General features: G+C 34.0%; 4 long non-coding RNA genes across 11 annotated transcripts in view; all 4 read left to right on the top strand.

Annotated features, from left to right (window-relative positions):
* Window positions 1–1,043: 1,043 nt before the first annotated feature.
* LOC138858909 (uncharacterized) lies at window positions 1,044–1,648 on the top strand. The gene is made up of 2 exons (XR_011397928.1): window positions 1,044–1,309; window positions 1,446–1,648. It is a non-coding gene; the product is annotated as an uncharacterized lncRNA (long non-coding RNA).
* Window positions 1,649–4,151: 2,503 nt separating this feature from the next.
* LOC138858907 (uncharacterized) lies at window positions 4,152–7,324 on the top strand. The gene is made up of 2 exons (XR_011397926.1): window positions 4,152–4,458; window positions 5,124–7,324. It is a non-coding gene; the product is annotated as an uncharacterized lncRNA (long non-coding RNA).
* Window positions 7,325–7,340: 16 nt separating this feature from the next.
* Window positions 7,341–7,991, top strand: LOC138858908 (uncharacterized). The gene is made up of 2 exons (XR_011397927.1): window positions 7,341–7,652; window positions 7,789–7,991. It is a non-coding gene; the product is annotated as an uncharacterized lncRNA (long non-coding RNA).
* Window positions 7,992–10,567: 2,576 nt separating this feature from the next.
* The window catches only part of LOC118680048 (uncharacterized), a 120,662-nt gene continuing 103,700 nt past the window's right edge, over window positions 10,568–27,529 (top strand). For 2 of the 8 annotated variants that reach the window (XR_011397921.1, XR_011397919.1), the window contains exons 1-4: window positions 10,569–10,841; window positions 11,507–14,034; window positions 14,708–14,877; window positions 14,938–15,064. This is a non-coding gene — a long non-coding RNA (uncharacterized lncRNA). Of the gene's footprint in view, window positions 10,842–11,210; window positions 11,465–11,506; window positions 14,044–14,707; window positions 14,878–14,937; window positions 15,065–16,165; window positions 17,075–26,584; window positions 26,691–27,529 lie in introns of those variants that run through there. The other 6 variants (XR_011397924.1, XR_011397922.1, XR_011397920.1 and 3 more) reach the window with 6 other exon arrangements.

Raw genomic sequence — 27,529 nt, 5'->3', positions numbered from 1 at the left:
TAAAGTTAAGGAATCACCATACTTGCAATGTGATACAGTGAAGCATCCAGACTTACAAAAAGCAAAGGTCGCACTTATCGCATCTATCTAAGAGCTCTTCATACGGGTAGTTTATGGGAAACACTTGTAAAAGTTGTAAATCTCACTTCAAAAAAGTGAGCGAAAATCACAAATCTCACTCTCGCAAGATCTCTCTTCAAAGGTTTCAAAGGAGCACCCATTCTGGCCATATCTAAGCCAGGCGTGGAGTCGCTAACCGTAATAAACCGATGGTAAAGAAATTTTAAACAAACAATACAGATAATAAAATTATAAAAGAAACAACCGTAATACAATAAGTATGAAAAGCACATACAACCTCAAAACCCGCAAAATTAAGTTACATATCTTTTGCACGCACAGCAAAATGCATACCGAATATGCCTTCTGCCCATACAGGTAAATATGGATATAACTTTATCACCATGTATGCCGCGCTCTCGGCTACTCAACCAGCAGTACTCTGAAATAAAGTAATATAAGCATTTACGTGTAATACTAGGCAAAATATTCGCCTAGGGGGCCCAGGATGTTTAAATGAGTTTAAACTCCCTCCTCCAAGTGCAACACTCTACTCGGGAAAAACTGACACGCCTTAATGAAACACACCACACCTGTGAACACTCACGGAATTTCACCCCACACCAGATGACACCACACAGGACAACACAACATACCATTTCTCATTCGCTATACATCATTCGTTTTCGTCTACGGGCCTAAGCGCCACATCAACCTTAAACATTCGAAATAATTCCGATCTCTTTGCGCAACGTCATCGTAAAAAATCGTTATCTCCGCTACCAACCGTCAACACTTTCTGGACTTAAAACCGTGGTATTAATCTTTATCAAAAAAAGTGTTAAACCAATAAAAAGTTTGTGAAAATTAACATTTAATAAAAAAAAGTAAAGAACATTTTAATTTAAACCTTAAAAAAAAGCGTTTTGTGGAAAAAATGGAAGAAATAATGTCATTGGTGAGTGCTAACATTATAGCATAATTAATCAAATGATATTCGTTTATATGCACTGTAGGCATTAGTCTTTGGGTGTATGTACATATAATATATTGTGAAATTTGACCGCAACAGACTGTATGTTTCATTTTCATAACTTTGTTCTCCAATATCATAAGTATTAAATAAAATGTATTGTAGAATTCTTTCTTTGCAATTGTTGTTTTTCCACAGTTTTTAATTCTTATTAATATACTGGAAAACCGTGGCTACGAAAATTCTGAATTACGGCTGCACGTATAACTAAGTGAGGTAGTATATTTGAGGTAGAAATACTTAACTCTTTGTAAATATTTCCGCGACATTCTTCAAAACACACCCAACACCTTATTAAAGTATAAAAAATAGTTCAATATAATAATTTGAATATTATTTGAAAAATTTTCAGTACTAACGAATTAAAATGAAAAGATGATTTTACGCTACCATGTCATCCAAAATTAGACTTCACATCTGGAATTACCAGACTATGTCGTTATGTAGCTATATTATGTGAAATTTTGAAATTTTATGAAAATTGTTGGTAAATCTAGTTAAGGCATAAACCATCGATAGTCAAAATAAACTATTGATGATAAGACGAAAATTAAACTACCGACAGTCCCATTGTTTGTTTTGCAGATCAAAACCAGTTAACACCTATGCATTAATATAAAGAACCAGTCCAAAAAATATATTTCTGCACCAATCATTTCGAATTTGGTTTAGAACCAGTTGCTTTAAAACACAACTCAAAGACGGTTCAATGTATCGGTGTTCGAGTGTCTTTAAGAACAACTGTTCTAGCTCATCTCCACCAACCAAATTTGAAAATGCTTGCGTGCAGTGCAGTGAAAGTTCGTGAAATATTGAGATATATTAAAAAAAATGAATCGTAAGTAAATCTTATTATTAATACAACTAGTTTCAGAAACTCAATTTGCACACAACAAGGCCATAATGGAAGCTCTGACAGAACAATAGGTCTTGACACAAAATTTCATTCGTCAGGAGTTAATAAGGGCGTCTATAGCTGATTTTTGCCATTGAAAGATTGGAAGCAAGCTTGAAGGCATTGGAAGAAAAAATCGCGAAATTTTTGTAAGCGTAAATAATATTAAGTTAGTGCAAACTAACTAATTTCCCCCAAAGCGGATAAGAGAATTAAAGCAGAAGCTATAGTCTTACCGCAACTAACAAATATGCTTCCAAGCTATCATATAAATAGCAAACATTGGCAAAAGGTTTCACACCTAAAGCTAGCAGATCCCAACTGCAACACCCCCGCTCAAATAGACATTCTATTAGGCAGCGATCTCATACCTCAGATAATACTCGAGGGTGTTGAGAAAATTTCAAACAAACTATTGGCACAAAATACTATTTTCGGTTGGATCCTAAGTGGATCCTAGTTACAGAACCAGTTTCCACAACAACAACTCAATTTGACGAATACTCTAAAGAATACCTTCATTCACAATTAAGGAAACTTCGGGAGTTAGAAAAACGCCCCCTCATATCAATTACAACCCCAAAAGATCAGTATTGTAAAGACTTCTACAAAGCCAAAACTACTCGATCAAATAATGGCCGGTACGTCGTACGACTACCACCAAAGCCACAAACTTCCAACACTCTACAAATTGGCACAAAAAACCATGTGAGAGTTTGTTCTGACAACCCCAGTGTTAAAAACACAAATATCTATAATTCAACCAAATCATCGAGATTTATTACTAAGTATTCGAAAAGAAAATTTGTTGTACACTAATTTCCTTAAATTTGAAAAGGGCAGTACAACATAAAAATACAGGGGATCCAATGGAATGCGATATCTGATCAGCTTTCATATCCTACTGAATTAATATCTGCATTATCCGCAATAACATTTTTGACCCCGCAGGATGGCTTTCGCCAATTATGATACAAGCGAAAATCCTAATTCTTCTTCACTTAGAAAAATGGTCTCAATCCTCAAACAATCTTAACGATATCAGAATCTACCGATTCTTGGCCACAATCGCCCACTTCCATACATAATATCGTCCGCAACATACGAGTAATTGTCATAGAATATCCAAAAATCGACAGTTCTCTTACTATAGTGCCTCATAGTTGCCTAAATTTTCATAATCAAATACAATTCAAAATTAAAGTTAAGGAATCACCATACTTGCAATGTGATACAGTGAAGCATCCAGACTTACAAAAAGCAAAGGTCGCACTTATCGCATCTATCTAAGAGCTCTTCATACGGGTAGTTTATGGGAAACACTTGTAAAAGTTGTAAATCTCACTTCAAAAAAGTGAGCGAAAATCACAAATCTCACTCTCGCAAGATCTCTCTTCAAAGGTTTCAAAGGAGCACCCATTCTGGCCATATCTGAGCCAGGCGTGGAGTCGCTAACCGTAATAAACCGATGGTAAAGAAATTTTAAACAAACAATACAGATAATAAAATTATAAAAGAAACAACCGTAATACAATAAGTATGAAAAGCACATACAACCTCAAAACCCGCAAAATTAAGTTACATATCTTTTGCACGCACAGCAAAATGCATACCGAATATGCCTTCTGCCCATACAGGTAAATATGGATATAACTTTATCACCATGTATGCCGCGCTCTCGGCTACTCAACCAGCAGTACTCTGAAATACATGTAATATAAGCATTTACGTGTAATACTAGGCAAAATATTCGCCTAGGGGGCCCAGGATGTTTAAATGAGTTTAAACTCCCTCCTCCAAGTGCAACACCACACCTGTGAACACTCAAGGAATTTCACCCCACACCAGATGACACCACACAGGACAACACAACATACCATTTCTCATTCGCTATATATCATTCGTTTTCGTCTACGGGCCTAAGCGCCACATCAACCTTAAACATTCGAAATAATTCCGATCTCTTTGCGCAACGTCATCGTAAAAAATCGTTATCTCCGCTACCAACCGTCAACACTTTCTGGACTTAAAACCGTGGTATTAATCTTTATCAAAAAAAGAGTTAAACCAATAAAAAGTTTGTGAAAATTAACATTTAATAAAAAAAAGTAAAGAACATTTTAATTTAAACCTTAAAAAAAAGCGTTTTGTGGAAAAAATGGAAGACATAATGTCATTGGTGAGTGCTAACATTATAGCATAATTAATCAAATGATATTCGTTTATATGCACTGTAGGCATTAGTCTTTGGGTGTATGTACATATAATATATTGTGAAATTTGACCGCAACAGACTGTATGTTTCATTTTCATAACTTTGTTCTCCAATATCATACGTATTAAATAAAATGTATTGTAGAATTCTTTCTTTGCAATTGTTGTTTTTCCACAGTTTTTAATTCTTATTAATATACTGGAAAACCGTGGCTACGAAAATTCTGAATTACGGCTGCACGTATAACTAAGTGAGGTAGTATATTTGAGGTAGAAATACTTAACTCTTTGTAAATATTTCCGCGACATTCTTCAAAACACACCCAACACCTTATTAAAGTATAAAAAATAGTTCAATATAATAATTTGAATATTATTTGAAAAATTTTCAGTACTAACGAATTAAAATGAAAAGATGATTTTACGCTACCATGTCATCCAAAATTAGACTTCACATCTGGAATTACCAGACTATGTCGTTATGTAGCTATATTATGTGAAATTTTGAAATTTTATGAAAATTGTTGGTAAATCTAGTTAAGGCATAAACCATCGATAGTCAAAATAAACTATTGATGATAAGACGAAAATTAAACTACCGACAGTCCCATTGTTTGTTTTGCAGATCAAAACCAGTTAACACCTATGCATTAATATAAAGAACCAGTCCAAAAAATATATTTCTGCACCAATCATTTCGAATTTGGTTTAGAACCAGTTGCTTTAAAACACAACTCAAAGACGGTTCAATGTATCGGTGTTCGAGTGTCTTTAAGAACAACTGTTCTAGCTCATCTCCACCAACCAAATTTGAAAATGCTTGCGTGCAGTGCAGTGAAAGTTCGTGAAATATTGAGATATATTAAAAAAAAATGAATCGTAAGTAAATCTTATTATTAATACAACTAGTTTTTGTTTCAGAAACTCAATTTGCAGACAACAAGGCCATAGTGGAAGCTCTGACAGAACAATAGGTCTTGACACAAAATTTCATTCGTCAGGAGTTAATAAGGGCGTCTATAGCTGATTTTTGCCATTGAAAGATTGGAAGCAAGCTTGAAGGCATTGGAAGAAAAAATCGCGAAATTTTTGTAAGCGTAAATAATATTAAGTTAGTGCAAACTAACTAATTTCCCCCAAAGCGGATAAGAGAATTAAAGCAGAAGCTATAGTCTTACCGCAACTAACAAATATGCTTCCAAGCTATCATATAAATAGCAAGCATTGGCAAAAGGTTTCACACCTAAAGCTAGCAGATCCCAACTGCAACACCCCCGCTCAAATAGACATTCTATTAGGCAGCGATCTCATACCTCAGATAATACTCGAGGGTGTTGAGAAAATTTCAAACAAACTATTGGCACAAAATACTATTTTCGGTTGGATCCTAAGTGGATCCTAGTTACAGAACCAGTTTCCACAACAACAACTCAATTTGACGAATACTCTAAAGAATACCTTCATTCACAATTAAGGAAACTTCGGGAGTTAGAAAAACGCCCCCTCATATCAATTACAACCCCAAAAGATCAGTATTGTAAAGACTTCTACAAAGCCAAAACTACTTGATCAAATAATGGCCGGTACGTCGTACGACTACCACCAAAGCCACAAACTTCCAACACTCTACAAATTGGCACAAAAAACCATGTGAGAATTTGTTCTGACAACCCCAGTGTTAAAAACACATATATCTATAATTCAACCAAATCATCGAGATTTATTACTAAGTATTCGAAAAGAAAATTTGTTGTACACTAATTTCATTAAATTTGAAAAGGGCAGTACAACATAAAAATACAGGGGATCCAATGGAATGCGATATCTGATCAGCTTTCATATCCTACTGAATCAATATCCGCATTATCCGCAATAACATTTTTGACCCCGCAGGATGGCTTTCGCCAATTATGATACAAGCGAAAATCCTAATTCTTCTTCACTTAGAAAAATGGTCTCAATCCTCAAACAATCTTAACGATATCAGAATCTACCGATACTTGGCCACAATCGCCCACTTCCATACATAATATCGTCCGCAACATACGAGTAATTGTCATAGAATATCCACAAATCGACACTTCTCTTACTATAGTGCCTCATAGTTGCCTAAATTTTCATAATCAAATACAATTCAAAATTAAAGTTAAGGAATCACCATACTTGCAATGTGATACAGTGAAGCACCCAGACTTACAAAAAGCAAAGGTCGCACTTATCGCATCTATCTAAGAGCTCATCATACGGGTAGTTTATGGGAAACACTTGTAAAAGTTGTAAATCTCACTTCAAAAAAGTGAGCGAAAATCACAAATCTCACTCTCGCAAGATCTCTCTTCAAAGGTTTCAAAGGAGCACCCATTCTGGCCATATCTGAGCCAGGCGTGGAGTCGCTAACCGTAATAAACCGATGGTAAAGAAATTTTAAACAAACAATACAGATAATAAAATTATAAATGAAACAACCGTAATACAATTAGTATGAAAAGCACATACAACCTCAAAACCCGCAAAATTAAGTTACATATCTTTTGCACGCACAGCAAAATGCATACCGAATATGCCTTCTGCCCATACAGGTAAATATGGATATAACTTTATCACCATGTATGCCGCGCTCTCGGCTACTCAACCAGCAGTACGCTGAAATACATGTAATATAAGCATTTACGTGTAATACTAGGCAAAATATTCGCCTAGGGGGCCCAGGATGTTTAAATGAGTTTAAACTCCCTCCTCCAAGTGCAACACTCTACTCGGGAAAAACTGACACGCCTTAATGAAACACACCACACCTGTGAACACTCAAGGAATTTCACCCCACACCAGATGACACCACACAGGACAACACAACATACCATTTCTCATTCGCTATATATCATTCGTTTTCGTCTACGGGCCTGAGCGCCACATCAACCTTAAACATTCGAAATAATTCCGATCTCTTTGCGCAACGTCATCGTAAAAAATCGTTATCTCCGCTACCAACCGTCAACACTTTCTGGACTTAAAACCGTGGTATTAATCTTTATCAAAAAAAGTGTTAAACCAATAAAAAGTTTGTGAAAATTAACATTTAATAAAAAAAGTAAAGAACATTTTAATTTAAACCTTAAAAAAAAGCGTTTTGTGGAAAAAATGGAAGACATAATGTCATTGGTGAGTGCTAACATTATAGCATAATTAATCAAATGATATTCGTTTATATGCACTGTAGGCATTAGTCTTTGGGTGTATGTACATATAATATATTGTGAAATTTGACCGCAACAGACTGTATGTTTCATTTTCATAACTTTGTTCTCCAATATCATAAGTATTAAATAAAATGTATTGTAGAATTCTTTCTTTGCAATTGTTGTTTTTCCACAGTTTTTAATTCTTATTAATATACTGGAAAACCGTGGCTACGAAAATTCTGAATTACGGCTGCACGTATAACTAAGTGAGGTAGTATATTTGAGGTAGAAATACTTAACTCTTTGTAAATATTTCCGCGACATTCTTCAAAACACACCCAACACCTTATTAAAGTATAAAAAATAGTTCAATATAATAATTTGAATATTATTTGAAAAATTTTCAGTACTAACGAATTAAAATGAAAAGATGATTTTACGCTACCATGTCATCCAAAATTACACTTCACATCTGGAATTACCAGACTATGTCGTTATGTAGCTATATTATGTGAAATTTTGAAATTTTATGAAAATTGTTGGTAAATCTAGTTAAGGCATAAACCATCGATAGTCAAAATAAACTATTGATGATAAGACGAAAATTAAACTACCGACAGTCCCATTGTTTGTTTTGCAGATCAAAACCAGTTAACACCTATGCATTAATATAAAGAACCAGTCCAAAAAATATATTTCTGCACCAATCATTTCGAATTTGGTTTAGAACCAGTTGCTTTAAAACACAACTCAAAGACGGTTCAATGTATCGGTGTTCGAGTGTCTTTAAGAACAACTGTTCTAGCTCATCTCCACCAACCAAATTTGAAAATGCTTGCGTGCAGTGCAGTGAAAGTTCGTGAAATATTGAGATATATTAAAAAAAATGAATCGTAAGTAAATCTTATTATTAATACAACTAGTTTCAGAAACTCAATTTGCACACAACAAGGCCATAATGGAAGCTCTGACAGAACAATAGGTCTTGACACAAAATTTCATTCGTCAGGAGTTAATAAGGGCGTCTATAGCTGATTTTTGCCATTGAAAGATTGGAAGCAAGCTTGAAGGCATTGGAGAAAAAATCGCGAAATTTTTGTAAGCGTAAATAATATTAAGTTAGTGCAAACTAACTAATTTCCCCCAAAGCGGATAAGAGAATTAAAGCAGAAGCTATAGTCTTACCGCAACTAACAAATATGCTTCCAAGCTATCATATAAATAGCAAGCATTGGCAAAAGGTTACACACCTAAAGCTAGCAGATCCCAACTGCAACACCCCCGCTCAAATAGACATTCTATTAGGCAGCGATCTCATACCTCAGATAATACTCGAGGGTGTTGAGAAAATTTCAAACAAACTATTGGCACAAAATACTATTTTCGGTTGGATCCTAAGTGGATCCTAGTTACAGAACCAGTTTCCACAACAACAACTCAATTTGACGAATACTCTAAAGAATACCTTCATTCACAATTAAGGAAACTTCGGGAGTTAGAAAAACGCCCCCTCATATCAATTACAACCCCAAAAGATCAGTATTGTAAAGACTTCTACAAAGCCAAAACTACTCGATCAAATAATGGCCGGTACGTCGTACGACTACCACCAAAGCCACAAACTTCCAACACTCTACAAATTGGCACAAAAAACCATGTGAGAGTTTGTTCTGACAACCCCAGTGTTAAAAACACAAATATCTATAATTCAACCAAATCATCGAGATTTATTACTAAGTATTCGAAAAGAAAATTTGTTGTACACTAATTTCCTTAAATTTGAAAAGGGCAGTACAACATAAAAATACAGGGGATCCAATGGAATGCGATATCTGATCAGCTTTCATATCCTACTGAATTAATATCCGCATTATCCGCAATAACATTTTTGACCCCGCAGGATGGCTTTCGCCAATTATGATACAAGCGAAAATCCTAACTCTTCTTCACTTAGAAAAATGGTCTCAATCCTCAAACAATCTTAACGATATCAGAATCTACCGATTCTTGGCCACAATCGCCCATACATAATATCGTCCGCAACATACGAGTAATTGTCATAGAATATCCAAAAATCGACACTTCTCTTACTATAGTGCCTCATAGTTGTCTAAATTTTCATAATCAAATACAATTCAAAATTAAAGTTAAGGAATCACCATACTTGCAATGTGATACAGTGAAGCATCCAGACTTACAAAAAGCAAAGGTCGCACTTATCGCATCTATCTAAGAGCTCTTCATACGGGTAGTTTATGGGAAACACTTGTAAAAGTTGTAAATCTCACTTCAAAAAAGTGAGCGAAAATCACAAATCTCACTCTCGCAAGATCTCTCTTCAAAGGTTTCAAAGGAGCACCCATTCTGGCCATATCTGAGCCAGGCGTGGAGTCGCTAACCGTAATAAACCGATGGTAAAGAAATTTTAAACAAACAATACAGATAATAAAATTATAAAAGAAACAACCGTAATACAATAAGTATGAAAAGCACATACAACCTCAAAACCCGCAAAATTAAGTTACATATCTTTTGCACGCACAGCAAAATGCATACCGAATATGCCTTCTGCCCATACAGGTAAATATGGATATAACTTTATCACCATGTATGCCGCGCTCTCGACTACTCAACCAGCAGTACTCTGAAATACATGTAATATAAGCATTTACGTGTAATACTAGGCAAAATATTCGCCTAGGGGGCCCAGGATGTTTAAATGAGTTTAAACTCCCTCCTCCAAGTGCAACACTCTACTCGGGAAAAACTGACACGCCTTAATGAAACACACCACACCTGTGAACACTCAAGGAATTTCACCCCACACCAGATGACACCACACAGGACAACACAACATACCATTTCTCATTCGCTATATATCATTCGTTTTCGTCTACGGGCCTAAGCGCCACATCAACCTTAAACATTCGAAATAATTCCGATCTCTTTGCGCAACGTCATCGTAAAAAACCGTCCGTAAAAAACCTCCGCTACCAACCGTCAACACTTTCTGGACTTAAAACCGTGGTATTAATCTTTATCAAAAAAAGTGTTAAACCAATTAAAAGGTTGTGAAAATTAACATTTAATAAAAATAAGTAAAGAACATTTTATTTTAAACCTTAAAAAAAAGCGTTTTGTGGACAAAATGGAAGAAATAATGTCATTGGTGAGTGCTAACATTATAGCATAATTAATCAAATGATATTCGTTTATATGCACTGTAGGCATTAGTCTTTGGGTGTATGTACATATAATATATTGTGAAATTTGACCGCAACAGACTGTATGTTTCATTTTCATAACTTTGTTCTCCAATATCATAAGTATTAAATAAAATGTATTGTAGAATTCTTTCTTTGCAATTGTTGTTTTTCCACAGTTTTTAATTCTTATTAATATACTGGAAAACCGTGGCTACGAAAATTCTGAATTACGGCTGCACGTATAACTAAGTGAGGTAGTATATTTGAGGTAGAAATACTTAACTATTTGTAAATATTTCCGCGACATTCTTTCTAACACACCCAACACCTTATAAAAGTATAAAAAATAGTTCAATATAATAATTTGAATATTATTTGAAAAATTTTCAGTACTAACGAATTAAAATGAAAAGATGATTTTACGCTACCATGTCATCCAAAATTAGACTTCACATCTGGAATTACCAGACTATGTCGTTATGTAGCTATATTATGTGAAATTTTGAAATTTTATGAAAATTGTTGGTAAATCTAGTTAAGGCATAAACCATCGATAGTCAAAATAAACTATTGATGATAAGACGAAAATTAAACTACCGACAGTCCCATTGTTTGTTTTGCAGATCAAAACCAGTTAACACCTATGCATTAATATAAAGAACCAGTCCAAAAAATATATTTCTGCACCAATCATTTCGAATTTGGTTTAGAACCAGTTGCTTTAAAACACAACTCAAAGACGGTTCAATGTATCGGTGTTCGAGTGTCTTTAAGAACAACTGTTCTAGCTCATCTCCACCAACCAAATTTGAAAATGCTTGCGTGCAGTGCAGTGAAAGTTCGTGAAATATTGAGATATATTAAAAAAAAATGAATCGTAAGTAAATCTTATTATTAATACAACTAGTTTTTGTTTCAGAAACTCAATTTGCAGACAACAAGGCCATAGTGGAAGCTCTGACAGAACAATAGGTCTTGACACAAAATTTCATTCGTCAGGAGTTAATAAGGGCGTCTATAGCTGATTTTTGCCATTGAAAGATTGGAAGCAAGCTTGAAGGCATTGGAGAAAAAATCGCGAAATTTTTGTAAGCGTAAATAATATTAAGTTAGTGCAAACTAACTAATTTCCCCCAAAGCGGATAAGAGAATTAAAGCAGAAGCTATAGTCTTACCGCAACTAACAAATATGCTTCCAAGCTATCATATAAATAGCAAGCATTGGCAAAAGGTTACACACCTAAAGCTAGCAGATCCCAACTGCAACACCCCCGCTCAAATAGACATTCTATTAGGCAGCGATCTCATACCTCAGATAATACTCGAGGGTGTTGAGAAAATTTCAAACAAACTATTGGCACAAAATACTATTTTCGGTTGGATCCTAAGTGGATCCTAGTTACAGAACCAGTTTCCACAACAACAACTCAATTTGACGAATACTCTAAAGAATACCTTCATTCACAATTAAGGAAACTTCGGGAGTTAGAAAAACGCCCCCTCATATCAATTACAACCCCAAAAGATCAGTATTGTAAAGACTTCTACAAAGCCAAAACTACTCGATCAAATAATGGCCGGTACGTCGTACGACTACCACCAAAGCCACAAACTTCCAACACTCTACAAATTGGCACAAAAAACCATGTGAGAGTTTGTTCTGACAACCCCAGTGTTAAAAACACAAATATCTATAATTCAACCAAATCATCGAGATTTATTACTAAGTATTCGAAAAGAAAATTTGTTGTACACTAATTTCCTTAAATTTGAAAAGGGCAGTACAACATAAAAATACAGGGGATCCAATGGAATGCGATATCTGATCAGCTTTCATATCCTACTGAATTAATATCCGCATTATCCGCAATAACATTTTTGACCCCGCAGGATGGCTTTCGCCAATTATGATACAAGTGAAAATCCTAATTCTTCTTCACTTAGAAAAATGGTCTCAATCCTCAAACAATCTTAACGATATCAGAATCTACCGATTCTTGGCCACAATCGCCCACTTCCATACATAATATCGTCCGCAACATACGAGTAATTGTCATAGAATATCCAAAAATCGACACTTCTCTTACTATAGTGCCTCATAGTTGTCTAAATTTTCATAATCAAATACAATTCAAAATTAAAGTTAAGGAATCACCATACTTGCAATGTGATACAGTGAAGCATCCAGACTTACAAAAAGCAAAGGTCGCACTTATCGCATCTATCTAAGAGCTCTTCATACGGGTAGTTTATGGGAAACACTTGTAAAAGTTGTAAATCTCACTTCAAAAAAGTGAGCGAAAATCACAAATCTCACTCTCGCAAGATCTCTCTTCAAAGGTTTCAAAGGAGCACCCATTCTGGCCATATCTGAGCCAGGCGTGGAGTCGCTAACCGTAATAAACCGATGGTAAAGAAATTTTAAACAAACAATACAGATAATAAAATTATAAAAGAAACAACCGTAATACAATAAGTATGACAAGCACATACAACCTCAAAACCCGCAAAATTAAGTTACATATCTTTTGCACGCACAGCAAAATGCATACCGAATATGCCTTCTGCCCATACAGGTAAATATGGATATAACTTTATCACCATGTATGCCGCGCTCTCGACTACTCAACCAGCAGTACTCTGAAATACATGTAATATAAGCATTTACGTGTAATACTAGGCAAAATATTCGCCTAGGGGGCCCAGGATGTTTAAATGAGTTTAAACTCCCTCCTCCAAGTGCAACACTCTACTCGGGAAAAACTGACACGCCTTAATGAAACACACCACACCTGTGAACACTCAAGGAATTTCACCCCACACCAGATGACACCACACAGGACAACACAACATACCATTTCTCATTCGCTATATATCATTCGTTTTCGTCTACGGGCCTAAGCGCCACATCAACCTTAAACATTCGAAATAATTCCGATCTCTTTGCGCAACGTCATCGTAAAAAACCGTCCGTAAAAAACCTCCGCTACCAACCGTCAACACTTTCTGGACTTAAAACCGTGGTATTAATCTTTATCAAAAAAAGTGTTAAACCAATAAAAAGTTTGTGAAAATTAACATTTAATAAAAATAAGTAAAGAACATTTTATTTTAAACCTTAAAAAAAAGCGTTTTGTGGACAAAATGGAAGAAATAATGTCATTGGTGAGTGCTAACATTATAGCATAATTAATCAAATGATATTCGTTTATATGCACTGTAGGCATTAGTCTTTGGGTGTATGTACATATAATATATTGTGAAATTTGACCGCAACAGACTGTATGTTTCATTTTCATAACTTTGTTCTCCAATATCATAAGTATTAAATAAAATGTATTGTAGAATTCTTTCTTTGCAATTGTTGTTTTTCCACAGTTTTTAATTCTTATTAATATACTGGAAAACCGTGGCTACGAAAATTCTGAATTACGGCTGCACGTATAAGTAAGTGAGGTAGTATATTTGAGGTAGAAATACTTAACTATTTGTAAATATTTCCGCGACATTCTTTCTAACACACCCAACACCTTATTAAAGTATAAAAAATAGTTCAATATAATAATTTGAATATTATTTGAAAAATTTTCAGTACTAACGAATTTAAATCAAAAGATGATTTTACGCTACCATGTCATCCAAAATTAGACTTCACATCTGGAATTACCAGACTATGTCGTTATGTAGCTATATTTTGTGAAATTTTGAAATTTTATGAAAATTGTTGGTAAATCTAGTTAAGGCATAAACCATCGATAGTCAAAATAAACTATTGATGATAAGACGAAAATTAAACTACCGACAGTCCCATTGTTTGTTTTGCAGATCAAAACCAGTTAACACCTATGCATTAATATAAAGAACCAGTCCAAAAAATATATTTCTGCACCAATCATTTCGAATTTGGTTTAGAACCAGTTGCTTTAAAACACAACTCAAAGACGGTTCAATGTATCGGTGTTCGAGTGTCTTTAAGAACAACTGTTCTAGCTCATCTCCACCAACCAAATTTGAAAATGCTTGCGTGCAGTGCAGTGAAAGTTCGTGAAATATTGAGATATATTAAAAAAAATGAATCGTAAGTAAATCTTATTATTAATACAACTAGTTTTTGTTTCAGAAACTCAATTTGCACACAACAAGGCCATAATGGAAGCTCTGACAGAACAATAGGTCTTGACACAAAATTTCATTCGTCAGGAGTTAATAAGGGCGTCTATAGCTGATTTTTGCCATTGAAAGATTGGAAGCAAGCTTGAAGGCATTGGAAGAAAAAATCGCGAAATTTTTGTAAGCGTAAATAATATTAAGTTAGTGCAAACACTCTTCATTCTTATTTCTACTATTAAGAAACTTTTGTGTCACACGCAATTTAAAAAATATGAGTCATACAATGCCAATTGAGCCATAATGTGGACGGGAAGAAACACGGCAAAAATAAACAAATCTTTCGTAATATTTTGTGCTGCTCTTTAAGGTAAGTTTTAATTTCATTAAACTTACATAGCAGGTGATACAAGTAGAGTTACTTTTTTCAATAGCCTCTTTTTCACTGTGAGTCGTGTTAAGCTATCATGTTTTTTTGTTCAGTATTATTTGGCGTTTCATTATGGAAAGACATACGCTTAAAAAACGTCTACAAAGCGTTCAACTTTATTACGAAAATTCACGTTCAGTAAAGAACGTATATCGCGCGCTTCGTTTAAATTATGGTGAACGTAATCGGCCTACTGAGCGTACTATTCGCTACACCATCACCAATCTTGAGATCTAGCATTTATAATTGAATAATATACGACTGAATAGACCACGTCCAGCCCGCAGTGAAGAAAATATAGCGGCTGTAGCTGAGAGTGTACAAGAAGATCGTTTATAGTCGATTGGTTGTCATTTATCGTGAGCTCATCAGCTTTTCAGCTTACAGCGATTCCTTTTTCACCATACACCTAAGCCAATATGCTAATAAAGTAGTTTGATGCTATTGTTAGTGAGGTCAGCTACTCCTTAACTAACCTTGAACTCTCTATTAGCGAGCTCACGGCCAATATTGCCGCTCTGCTACCGTAGTGAATGAAAATGTCAATGAATTAAAATGAACTTTGAAGCAGAGCATCTACTGATACCATAATTGTAGCCACTAAAGTGATCTGGTAGCGTGAATGTTAAGTTAATAGAGATCTCCCGACAAAAAACTACTCCTGCCTCTTGACAATTTTCGGTTTTTTGTATTCTGGGCACCCAAAGTTCTTCTAACATCAACGCTGCTTTGGGATGAGCTGGAAAATTGTTGTTACGAAGAATTGAATGATGTAATCTTTAAGAGTATGCGAGTGGGCAAGCAATTTCTACAAAAAAAATTGTTTATTTCAATGGTACTGATTTAATTTTTAAAACTCGACGCAATACTTGAATTTAGCCCCCTCTGTACACAGTTCGCATAACGTATTTTAATTTTTTAATTTTGTTCATATGTTTCGTATTGTTACTTGATGATTGATATGATATTTATTTTTTGAACTCCTCGTTTGAATCGTACTACAAAAACAAACTGTAATCCCTTTTTTTTCTCTGTGAGTAGATGGGCCATTATAAGATTGGAAAATATGAAGTATTCTAAGAAGACCGTACCATCGAGATCCGTATGTTCGTGTTCAAGAAACAATTGCGCCTGTTTGGCCGGCAATTCAGGCAAATACAAGAGTTTCGACTCACAGCTAATCGGCGCAACTTGGAGTTAGCAGACAATCATTACAAAGGATAACTCATGATGACTTAAAACTGTTTCCGTACAAAATTCAAAGAACAAGCCGGTTGAAACCTGTAGATTTGCCTATTTGCCAGGAATTTTGCTAAAAAACGATTGAAATGGTCGAAGAGGACAATAACTTTATAAATTGGCTATTTATGTCTAATGAGACCCGTTTTGATCTAAACGGAAATGTAAACAAGCAAAATTGACGTATATGGAATGATTCAAATCCAGAAATAATCGGACGGAACGTATTGTCGGGCCATACTTCTTTGAAGAAAATGGTGTAACAGTAACTGTATATGTTCACCGTTATTAAAAGATGTTGAATTAGTTTTTTTTACGCAAGACTGAGCTGAAGACGTATCCTTTTCAATAGCGTTTGATCAGAGAACTCCATCTTGCTGGAATCAAACTAGAGAACTTAAAACAGCGAGAAGGTGCAGGTTCGACAGCGAACAATTTGTAGGATTTTATCAAGGAGTTCATCTCACATGCACAAGAAACAAATAACATTTCTCGCTTTTATAACAGCGGTGAATCTGTACACATACGCTCTCTTAACATAACCAACCGGCAAATATTGAAGAGAATATAATACTATATGTATGCAAAACTGGGAATATTGATATGCCATTTGAAACATATTCCCTTTTATTGAACTATTATTTATTATTATTTCTAAATTATTTTATGTTAATTAATTTTTACTTTATTGTGAGTTATTAATATTTAATTTAACACATAAATTGATATATTTCTTAAAATAAATCATTATGGAGTCATAAAAGTACAGAATTGTGTTTTGCCGTCGGCATTTTCATATCATGTGTACATGTAAAGAAATATGAAAGAAAAATATTTGTAAATTTGTCTACAAACAACATATGTATGTAGATATGAACACTCATTACTTCATGTGAAATCTCCGTTGACACGGTCAACCAATGATGGAAGCTCACGTTTTTTGCTTTTATGTCAAAGAGTCAATCTGTCGAAGGACTGACGCGACGACAAAGCGTCACAACATTGTGTTGTTGGTAGAAAATCCGAGATGTGCTGCAAAATAAACGAACGCTCGCCGATTGTCACCGCTTCCCTTGCCGCTCTAACAGCTTTGCCCACAAATCATTCTAGATATGTATGTTTATATATGAGCATGCATACATTTTGACGCAAATTTTGCGAGTCACGGAAAAATATTTTAGAATTGTAAAATATTTTAAGTCGACAAAAGCTTTGTTGCCACTTTTGTCCCTTTTTTCTGTGTTTTATGGGTTTGCAGGGTTGTGACTTTTCCCTTCTAAAAAAGTTTTTCAATTTATGATTTCTAGCTTTTGGCATCATCGTGAAAAGACGCTTGTTGGCAAGCGCATGCTCGGGGAGATGTGTAAGGCGTTTGCTTGTATGAATGAAACGACTTAGCTTATTGCTTGAGAGCCAGCGTTCATGAATGAAAATGTTCTTGGTGTGTGATTTACTACAAATTTAGGATTTGTCAATTTGGCTGCCATATTGATTTCTGGTGCTGATGGTATTTGAGACAATTGTTGTTTTTGTACAACAATGTTGGTATTTTGCCCATTGGCTTACGTACATACTTACGCTTAAATGTATGTAGATTTGGGTATGCATTACTTATTTGCAATGTCATACGCATATTTGTACACACATACTTACATATAGAGCAGTGCGCGCACATGTATTTATTGATAAGTGATAATATATTATTATATTATATTATATAACATATTGATATACATATGTACGTACATAAATTATTAATTCTGTGACAACTGAAATTAGAAAATTATGAAAATAGTAAAATATCATTTTTTGCATAATCTTTCACATTTTATCAATGTAGCATTTGTGAAAAAAATCATTTTTTATCAATTTTTCATCATAAAAATCGTTTATATGGAAAAAAATAATCATATATATGTGAAGTGGCATTTGTATTTTTTGTTTTCTCATTCATTTCATTTCATTTTTCTCTTTATATTGGGGATGCTTAATTTGTCAGAGAACGTTGTTAGAAATTCTCATTTCTGTTAAATAACAGCAAATACTACAGAAAATGGTGAACTCCTTGATCTCAATTTTTCAGCCAATCAATCGAGCATCATACAAAATTCAATTTGCACCTTCTCGTTGTTTTAAGTTTTCTGGAGCAACTGCACACGCAATTTAAAAATAATGAATTATATAAAATAAAATTAAATTTGCTATACGATAAAAAAAATGTAGTGCATTAATTTAAAAAAAAAAGTAATTACGGTTTGGATTTGTAGCACGATTCGTGAGCCACCCTGTAGAATAATTTAATGAAGAATTGCGTTTTGTAAAAGCTTAACTTAAATTGTTGTTGATATCGGCTTGAGCTCTATTAAAACTTCGATTTAGGTCATATTGAATACTTTTAGTTCTTAATACTCTTTTGTCCGTCCTTTCTGCAATTTCGATCGGGGAAATATTTTGTGTCGACAGAGCCGACAATCAAATACATCAGTGGATTCCAGTTTAGTAAATGGGTTACTTGTATTTTTCTTAGCGTTGTCTTGAATTAGTAAATAGAAAAATTTAGTGCAGTATATTATTAAACTGCCACCTTTCGAAATAAATTTAGCGGCTGAAAAATTTTTGCCAATTATAACGCTTTTATTTGCTTCACCTGTTGTTATACATTCTAATATTATAGATTTGAATTGAAATTATAAAGTTTATAGCTTATATATAAAATACTTACCCTAATAGTACTAGTTGAAATACTCACCTTAATCTTTTTTTTTTTTTTTTTTTTTTTTTGTAAAAACACCCCTTTGTGGAATTTATTTTATAGCAATCTAGTAAATTAATACTAATAAACTATTTGTTTCTGACTTAAATTTATACGGTTTTAAAATTACAAAATGCTTATCCTATGATATTCATTTCAGATGTTAAATTTATACATATGTATGTATTATAGTCACTATTTTAGTGAGACCTGAACAATGATTATTTTATTTTATAGTTCATTTGTTTTTTTTTTTGTTACACAAGTTCGAAAGGTTTTACTCGCTTCAATCTTCTGGTAAGGCCATCATTATCAAGGAGCTGAAGAGCCTCAATGTTGATATGTTGTTGAAGTCGTTGTGCATGACTTTGAGCATACTTTTTGATGACGGTGTCAACAGTTAACAATACCACGAAGTACTTTGTTTTGAAATCTTTGGATAATTAATCTGTTGCTTTGACTGGTACAACCCCAGAGTTGAATACCATAAGTCCAGATCGGTTTAAGGACTTGTTGATACAAGAGTAGCTTGTTGTATATTGACAAGGCAGAATATCTGCCTAATAGCCAGTACATTTTTCTATACTTAAGTTTTAATTCTTCTTGTTTTTTTTTAACATGTGATTTCCACCTAAGTTTAGTATCAAGGGTCATACCAAGATATTTTGCTGTATTCTCATACGGAACTATTTTTTGGTTCATATATATTGGTTTGTGCTGTATACGTTTATTGGTGAAATCTATATGCACTGATTTGGTTTCATTTAGCTTAATGCGCCAAGTAGTTGTCCAGCGTTGTACTTCTGCAATGGCTTTTTGTAATTTTTCTGTTGACTCAATATTATTGTCGCCAACGGCTAAAATTGCAGTATCATCAGCAAATATAGCAACAATATTTTCGTTAAATGTTGGTAGGTCACTAGTATATAAGAGATAAAGAACTGGTCCCAATACACTACCTTGCGGAACTCCCGCTTGGATGTTTTTTAGGGCAGAAAAAGCGTCCTCTTGTTTGATTCTGAAATAGCGTTCTGATATATATATATGATTTCAGAATTTTCGAGAATTGTGTTGGAAGAAACATTTTAAGTTTATAGTTCAATCCTGCATGCCAAACTTTATCGAAAGCTTGTGCTACATCAAGGAATATTGCTGAGCACACTTTTTTTTTCTAATGTTTTTTCAATTGTATCAGTTATTCGATGAACCTGATCAATCGTAGAGTGTTGATACCGAAAACCAAATTGATGATTTGGAATAAGATTTTTCTCATCAATTATTGGTTTTAATCTTTTCAATAAAAGGCCGGTGATCAGGTCGAAACCAGGAGCTTTTTTAGGGTTCATGGTATTTTTAATTTCTTTTTTGATTTCAGCTAGAGTGACCCGTGGTATTTCCATCTTTTCTTGTGCAATAATGTTTGGTAACAGTGTAGTGTCATCCATCGTGTTGGGATGAAAAATAGTTTCAAGGTGTTCAGCAAATCTGGATGCTTTCTGATAGTTATTTCTAGCCCAGCTACCATCAATGTTTTTAATTGGAGGGGTTTGCATAATTGGCCTTTTCAGTCTTTTGGTAGATTTCCAAAGTGAATATTCAGTACTTGAGCCATTTGTAACTTCACATAGAAACGCACTCATGGTATCGTTCTTAAATTGTTTAATTTCATTTCTCAATTGAGACGTTAAGTTATTCAGTCTAGTTTTATCTAGTGGGGCTCTGGATTGTTGCCATTTTTTCCTCGCTTTTCTTTTTTCAAAAATTAGTTCCAATATTTCTTTGGGATAATTGTTACCTTTTGGTCTTAAACAAACTTCAGATGTATTTTGCCACGCTGAATACTGGATATCATTGGTCAGTTTTTCTACATCCAGATCTAACTGTTCTTCAGATTGTAATGGAACTGCTAACTCAATTCTTTGGTCAAGTAAAATTCTAAAGCTTTCCCAATCAGTCCATTTGTTAGTCAGATATGGGTTAGCTGGCTTCATTATAATGTTTTCACTTAAAGTTAGAACAATTGCTTGAAACATCTTTTATGATAAAGAAATCAATAAGATCAGGAACCTTGTTTGGGTCTGTAGGCCAGTATGTGGGTTTGCCCGTTGATAAGGTTTCACACCCATATTTTTGAACCGCTTTTAATAACTCCCTTTAGTTGTGATGAGCCTCGATCCCCAGTGCGTGTGTTTAGCATTAAAATCACCATCAATGATGAATCGTTTTCCTATGTTTTTGAAGAACTCTTCATATCTATCACACTTAATATTGTGTTTCGGGGGGCTGTACAAGCTAACTACCGTAATTTTACCATTCTTTGTTGTAATGTTTATTGCCATTGCTTGTATATCTTCCGCTTCCAGTTTCATTTCCTCATTATGGTTGAGATTTTCATTTTCACTTCCTCCCCTTGCTGCATTTTCTGGATGTATAGTGTGGTAGACTTTATATCCTTTAAATCTAATGAAAGATTGTTTAGTAAAGTGCGTTTCTGATATCAGGCACACGTCTAGTTTATTTATGTCCAGGATTGCCTGTACTTCTTGGTGATGGTTGAGCAACCCATTTGCATTCCATGACATAATTTTAATTGTTTTAGCCATCAATACCTTTTCTTTTGATTAGGTGCAGTCTTTTTAGTACTGCCCTCAAATATTGCATGATGCAGCTACAGAGGCATAGGTTGGTTTTTTTTGAACGTTGTACATTTTATTTTGAACGCTGGCAGTTTTATTTATTTCTGGTGCATCTTTTACAATATTTTTTGGGATATGTTTGTTCAAATTGGGATTATCAATCTTTTTATTTTTGATTTTTTGCAGCTCTCTGGCTACACCGCATCCCCTGTAATTCGCTGGATGTGGCTCTCCACAATTGACACATTTTACTCTTTGGTTGTGAGGTTTGTCACACTTTACTGTAAGATGATTGCCTGCACATTTAACACATCTTGGCCCTTTGCAGCAATAATTTTGCGTGTGACCAAAGGCCTGGCATTTTTTGCGTTGGGGGATCAGTTTATTTGCTTTCATTGGTTGGATTTCCACTTTACACCCAAGTATATGACTTATTTTCATTATTTTTTCTATGTTTTCTTCGTTGCTAAATGTCAACATAAACATATTCAATGGCTTTTTTCTTTCCATGACAATTTATTGATAGCAGAGATAATTTTAAACCCTTTTTCAGATAAAAATGATCCAACAACGCTAGGATTACTTGAGTGGTGCAGGTTTTTAGCCATTACCCTTACTGTTTTTTTTGTTTATTTTCATATAAATAAAAATCTAAATGATTTTCTTCAAGTAGCTTAATTGCTTCTTTATAATCCTTTGACTCTCTACAACTCATTTTGACTGTTGAGTCGTTGATTAATTTCATTTGAAAGGAACTTTCATTTATATAATATGTTCTTTCATCAAGCAGTATAAGGTTTCATACGATTTGATTCCATTTACAACAATAGGCGGTGGTAATGGTTCTTTTTTAGTTTTTTTGGGAGTTTGCATATTTTTCGTTAAAGTGTTTGGTGAGAGTGTTGTATTTATTTTTCGTTTTTTATTTTTATGTTTTTCTCTAATCCATTCTGTTTCTTTAGCCAGCTCATCTTCATCCATTGATTAAACAACTGCTGTTCATTTTGGGTGCGTTGTTGATCCTCTTGGAACAGTACTTGGTTTTGCTGGATGTGTATGTACTCATTTGATTTAGTTGCTGTTTTATTATTGAGACTCATGTCACATAGTAAAATATAATTTATCCTACACAGAACTCTTTCTAGCCACTCTTGTGATATTACATATTTATTTGTATTCATAAATTTTAATAGCAGGCTTTTAGGCTTTACCTTAATAAAAGATCTACTGGTTTGTGTCCGTGCTTACACAATCTTTTATATAAAAGCTTTTATAGGGGTATTTTACAATTTAAAAAGATCAAAGTCCACTGCTCGTTTGACAGCTCTGAATAGGATTCCCTGGGCTTGTTTGTTTTCTTTTTGTTCACTTATTATATGTTTATGTTTATTTTTATTATTATTTGAATAATGTTTTGTTTTAGTTTACACTTTGTGACAACTGTTATTTGTTTTTTGTATCACTTGTTTGTGTTTTTATTTATTTGATCGGTTTTGTTTAAACATTCACGGAGCGAATTAAATACACGTCCGCACTCTTTGACACACTTATTGTATAATTATATTTAAACCTTAATCTTTTACCATAATTTATCGAAATGAATTATACTTACCCCTTTTTTGTTAATACATACTTACGTTACAATTATTTTACGCCGTTAGCTTAAGATTTAGGCTAAGTGATATATGAACTGCAATAAAGAATCGAATTGCATAGAAACCGGAATCGCCATCGCACGCTTTTTCTTTATCGGTCACATAATTTTTCACAAATAATTTTCGGCACAGGAAATTGGTGTTTTCTAGTACAGTCGCTCATTCCACATTGACCAATTGACCGAAAAAGACTTGTATTACTGTGAAAAATACAATACTTCCATTATTTTCATACTTTTTTATTGTTACTTATTGGATTTGTTTTGCCATGAATGTCTAATTGCAATTTAAATGCGGTTGGGTTATATTTCTTTTGTCATATAAAAAACAAATAATTTGCAAGATTCGACTGAATCGCTGATAACATGAACCACTGCTCCGCAGAACTTTCATCAGGATCTTTCTTCTTCGCGTACATACTCATAAAGTATATATGTATATACGCTTTTTCACCAATAGGTTGAAGCTCGGTGCGATGGTTGGAGGGGGAGATTATTGGCGGAAGCTTAGGCTTCAAGCAACCAAACCACTATAGTGGCTACAAATATGGTAGAAATAGATGCTCTGCTTCGGAGTGCAGTTTAATTCACTCCGATAGCAGAGCAGAAATACTGACCTTGAACGCACTATTATCGTTACTGATTTTGAACGTTCTTATACTTCCTTAATTATGAATTAGGGTAGTTGTTTCAAATCTCCTCAACTTAAGTTGTTAACGTAATTTTTTTAAGATTTTTAAAAATAACTTGTAGCGAACTTAAGCCGCTGGTTAATATAATACCTATTTGAACGGGGGTGTTGTACTTTAGATATTAAACCTTTTGCGAGTGCTTAGTATTTATGTAATAGCTATGATCGTTGTGATCCTTGGTTTATTGAGGCTCTAAGCTTGGAAGCTCTCCGCTGTGTTTACTTGTAGTTCTTTTTATAATAAAGTTCTTTGGGGTGAACTGCGAAAAGTCTTGTAATATAACATTGAATGATTCAATTGAATTTGGTTAGTAACAATGGCTGACTTCGAAAACGTATTACTGCAAAATATCGATACAGTATGACTACAGTATTTACACATCGTCGGTATGCAACGTCAAACAACATTGCAAAACAGTGTGTTGTATAATTTGACGTTAGAGAGCATTTTTACTGCAAAGTTTACTGTTTTTTTTTGCGAGCATATAAAGATATGTCAAAATTAAAACCAAATAATTTAATTATAAATAATTTCTTCCGTTCCATCGAAAATACAAACACAAAATCATTAAATATTATAGTAAAATATATTATATTCTTGCCATCATAAGTACATACATTATTTGCCATAATCTCTGAATTTAATGCAAATTTAGTATAAATTAATAAAACAACTAATAACATGCTTTACAATCTCAATCCGCCATCGGTGGATATGAAAATGTCAAAAAGCATCAACTTTATTTGTGATGTGCGATTTTTCTGAACTGCGCATCGACTACCGGTTTAATGCGTTCCAAAACATAATGCATTGGCAAAAATATTTCGGTTTCATTACAGAACATTATATTTTGTTCTTATACATAGCCATTGACGTTTTGGTTTCGTCATTTATTGTGATATTTTAGAGTGCTGAATATACACTGCGACGAAAATCGTCCGTATTGTGTTTTACACGGCGGCAACACTCGGCGAAAATCCGTCCGACGGCGTCGCCGAGTACGACGAATATTCCTCGTCGCCCGTATTGTGTTTAAGCTATAACTCGTGGGTGTAATTTTTGGTAGCCGAGAATGGTGTTCGCGCCATCCCGACTTATAAATACAATTTGTGTTGTTTTGGAAGAAGTTGGCGGATTTCTTTAAGTAAAAAAATTAGTGCGGTATACCAAATTTTATATAAAAGTAAACAATATTTCAAGAAAAACCTAAAAGTATTAACAAACGTAAAATTCATATTGATTCACCCCTAATTGAAACATATGGCAATGTCATAAATTAGAAATAGTTTTTAGTGGGATATCCGTTTTTTAGACAAAAGCAAGACTTCACGGCAGCAGGCTTGTAGTTTTCACTGTCGCTAAAATAAAACCATTTCTAATTTTGCCGAAGCCAGTGCGCAGCTGCCATTAATATCTGAAATGTAAAATTATTATAGCAAATCTATCATTTTTTTTACCAACCATAAAATAGCACTGATATATCATTTGTAATAACAATTAACAATTTAAAGCAATACGCGCAAAAAATTTTATTTCGAACAAAATATTTAAATTTTATTGACGTGAAAGGTTTTAGTACGGCAACAACAAAATTGTTTCCATCAGCTATTTGAACTTTCGCTGCCGTCTTGAAAATTCCGCTGTCGAGTCGTGCCGTCGTCTTTGTGTGCTGTCTAAGCTGCCTCTCGCTTGTCGTCGTTGAATATAATTAACGCAGTGGAGTCGAGGTTATGTGAAGGTACGTTACTGTTGATTCGGGAATTGTTTGATACGTGTTTAAATTTACAATTTCGCGGAAAACATATTTTCATGCTCCACGATGATAACAATAATTTTAATAAAATAAGAGAGATAAGGTAGCGATCCCCAGGTTGCTGAGGATCAAGAGGGAAAACAGCTCAATATTATCGTGACTACAGAGCACTCATGGAGCATATATGGGAAAATAATTATCAAATACGTTAACTAGTAATCTGTCTACAAGTTCTGAGCCTTCTATGAATGTTGATTCCTGTAGAAGAAACGTTTCGAAAGCAAAGCCCTTCGCAAAGCAAGTATTCGGATTTTTTAACTCGAAAAAAGACATTTCGATAATAGTATTTAATTGTCAAAGTTTTTGTGCACATGTCAATGACTTTACCGATCGAGTCTTCCAAAACACGAATATTTTTATGTTATATGAAAGCTTTATAAGCGATGAAGAACCTCTTATACAAGACCCAAATTTTGAATTTGTTGTGAGACTTCAATGTAATGAAATTCGAAATTCAGGTGTTGCCATCTATCGTAATGAAAAGAACAGATATTACGTTTTTACTCCTTATTTGCGAATAAAAGCTCTTTACTCAAGTGTCGCTGATGTCACGTTATCAACATCCGTAAAAATTGGGGATTTATGTGCAGTAGAGTGCCTAATCAACCCCAACGAAAACATTGGTAAGAATTAATTTTAATAGCTGTTTGTTTATTACCACATGCTTCAATGAGGAATATCTAATTATTCATCGGAAAAGTTTTGTTGCCATTATCGAATTTGGATTTACATGCTCCGGACGATGCTATTGGAGAACTCGTAGAATATAGTGAACAGCAGGTAATTCTTGCGAGTGATTTTAATGTAAATTATTCACTTCCAGAAGCTACACCATCACTACAATTCTTAAAAGATAAATTCTCTTTAGAAATGATTAATGGAAGGAATAAAGGGGAAAAATTTATAAAATAGAAATTAAATATTTCATATCTTGTTTTAGCTATCCTAATCCACCTGTTAATAATATTAAAATTATTACAGCGACCGCCGAAAGTGCGAATTAAATTGAAAAAAATTGTTTGTCGAAAAAAAAATTGTATTTGCCAAAAATATTGTGTTATAATAACATTGATTTCCCTCAGTTCATGTTTCCAATGTGCTATCACGAAGTTTCTCTTTTTACCCGCGTAGAGACTCCACGCACCCTTTCCTTTTTTTTAGCGTTGTTCTGAATTAGTGAACAGAAAATTCTAGTGCAGTATCATACTAAACTGTCACCTTTTGAAATAAATTTAGCGGCTAAAAACTCTTTGCCTTTTTTACTTTGTAACTTTGCTTGTTTTGAGCGTGTGGCTTCACTGCAGGTGTATTTTGATTTTTAACAGTAATATATGTTTTCTCAGTAAAGATTGAATGAAATGAAGCAATGAAAAAAGTTCTAGATAAAATAGAGATTTTTACTTCGGATTAGGTTGGTAAGGACACGTATTTTGTAGTATTATCGCTTGTAGTTACTTTTGTTTCATCTTATGTTATATTTTCGATTTGCCTTCTGCTAATAATAAGTTCGGACTGACATTAAAAACATCTTCAAAACACAATTCGTGGATTGTGGAATCAAAGTCGTGTGTTTCAATGGGTTTTCATTGACAATGCACAAATTTATTTGTTTGTTTACA

Source organism: Bactrocera oleae, chromosome 2 (genome assembly GCF_042242935.1).
Source record: "Bactrocera oleae isolate idBacOlea1 chromosome 2, idBacOlea1, whole genome shotgun sequence".
Lineage (NCBI taxonomy): Eukaryota > Metazoa > Arthropoda > Insecta > Diptera > Tephritidae > Bactrocera > Bactrocera oleae.
Note: the sequence above shows the minus strand (reverse complement) of the source record. Positions and strands in the feature narration are given on the sequence as shown.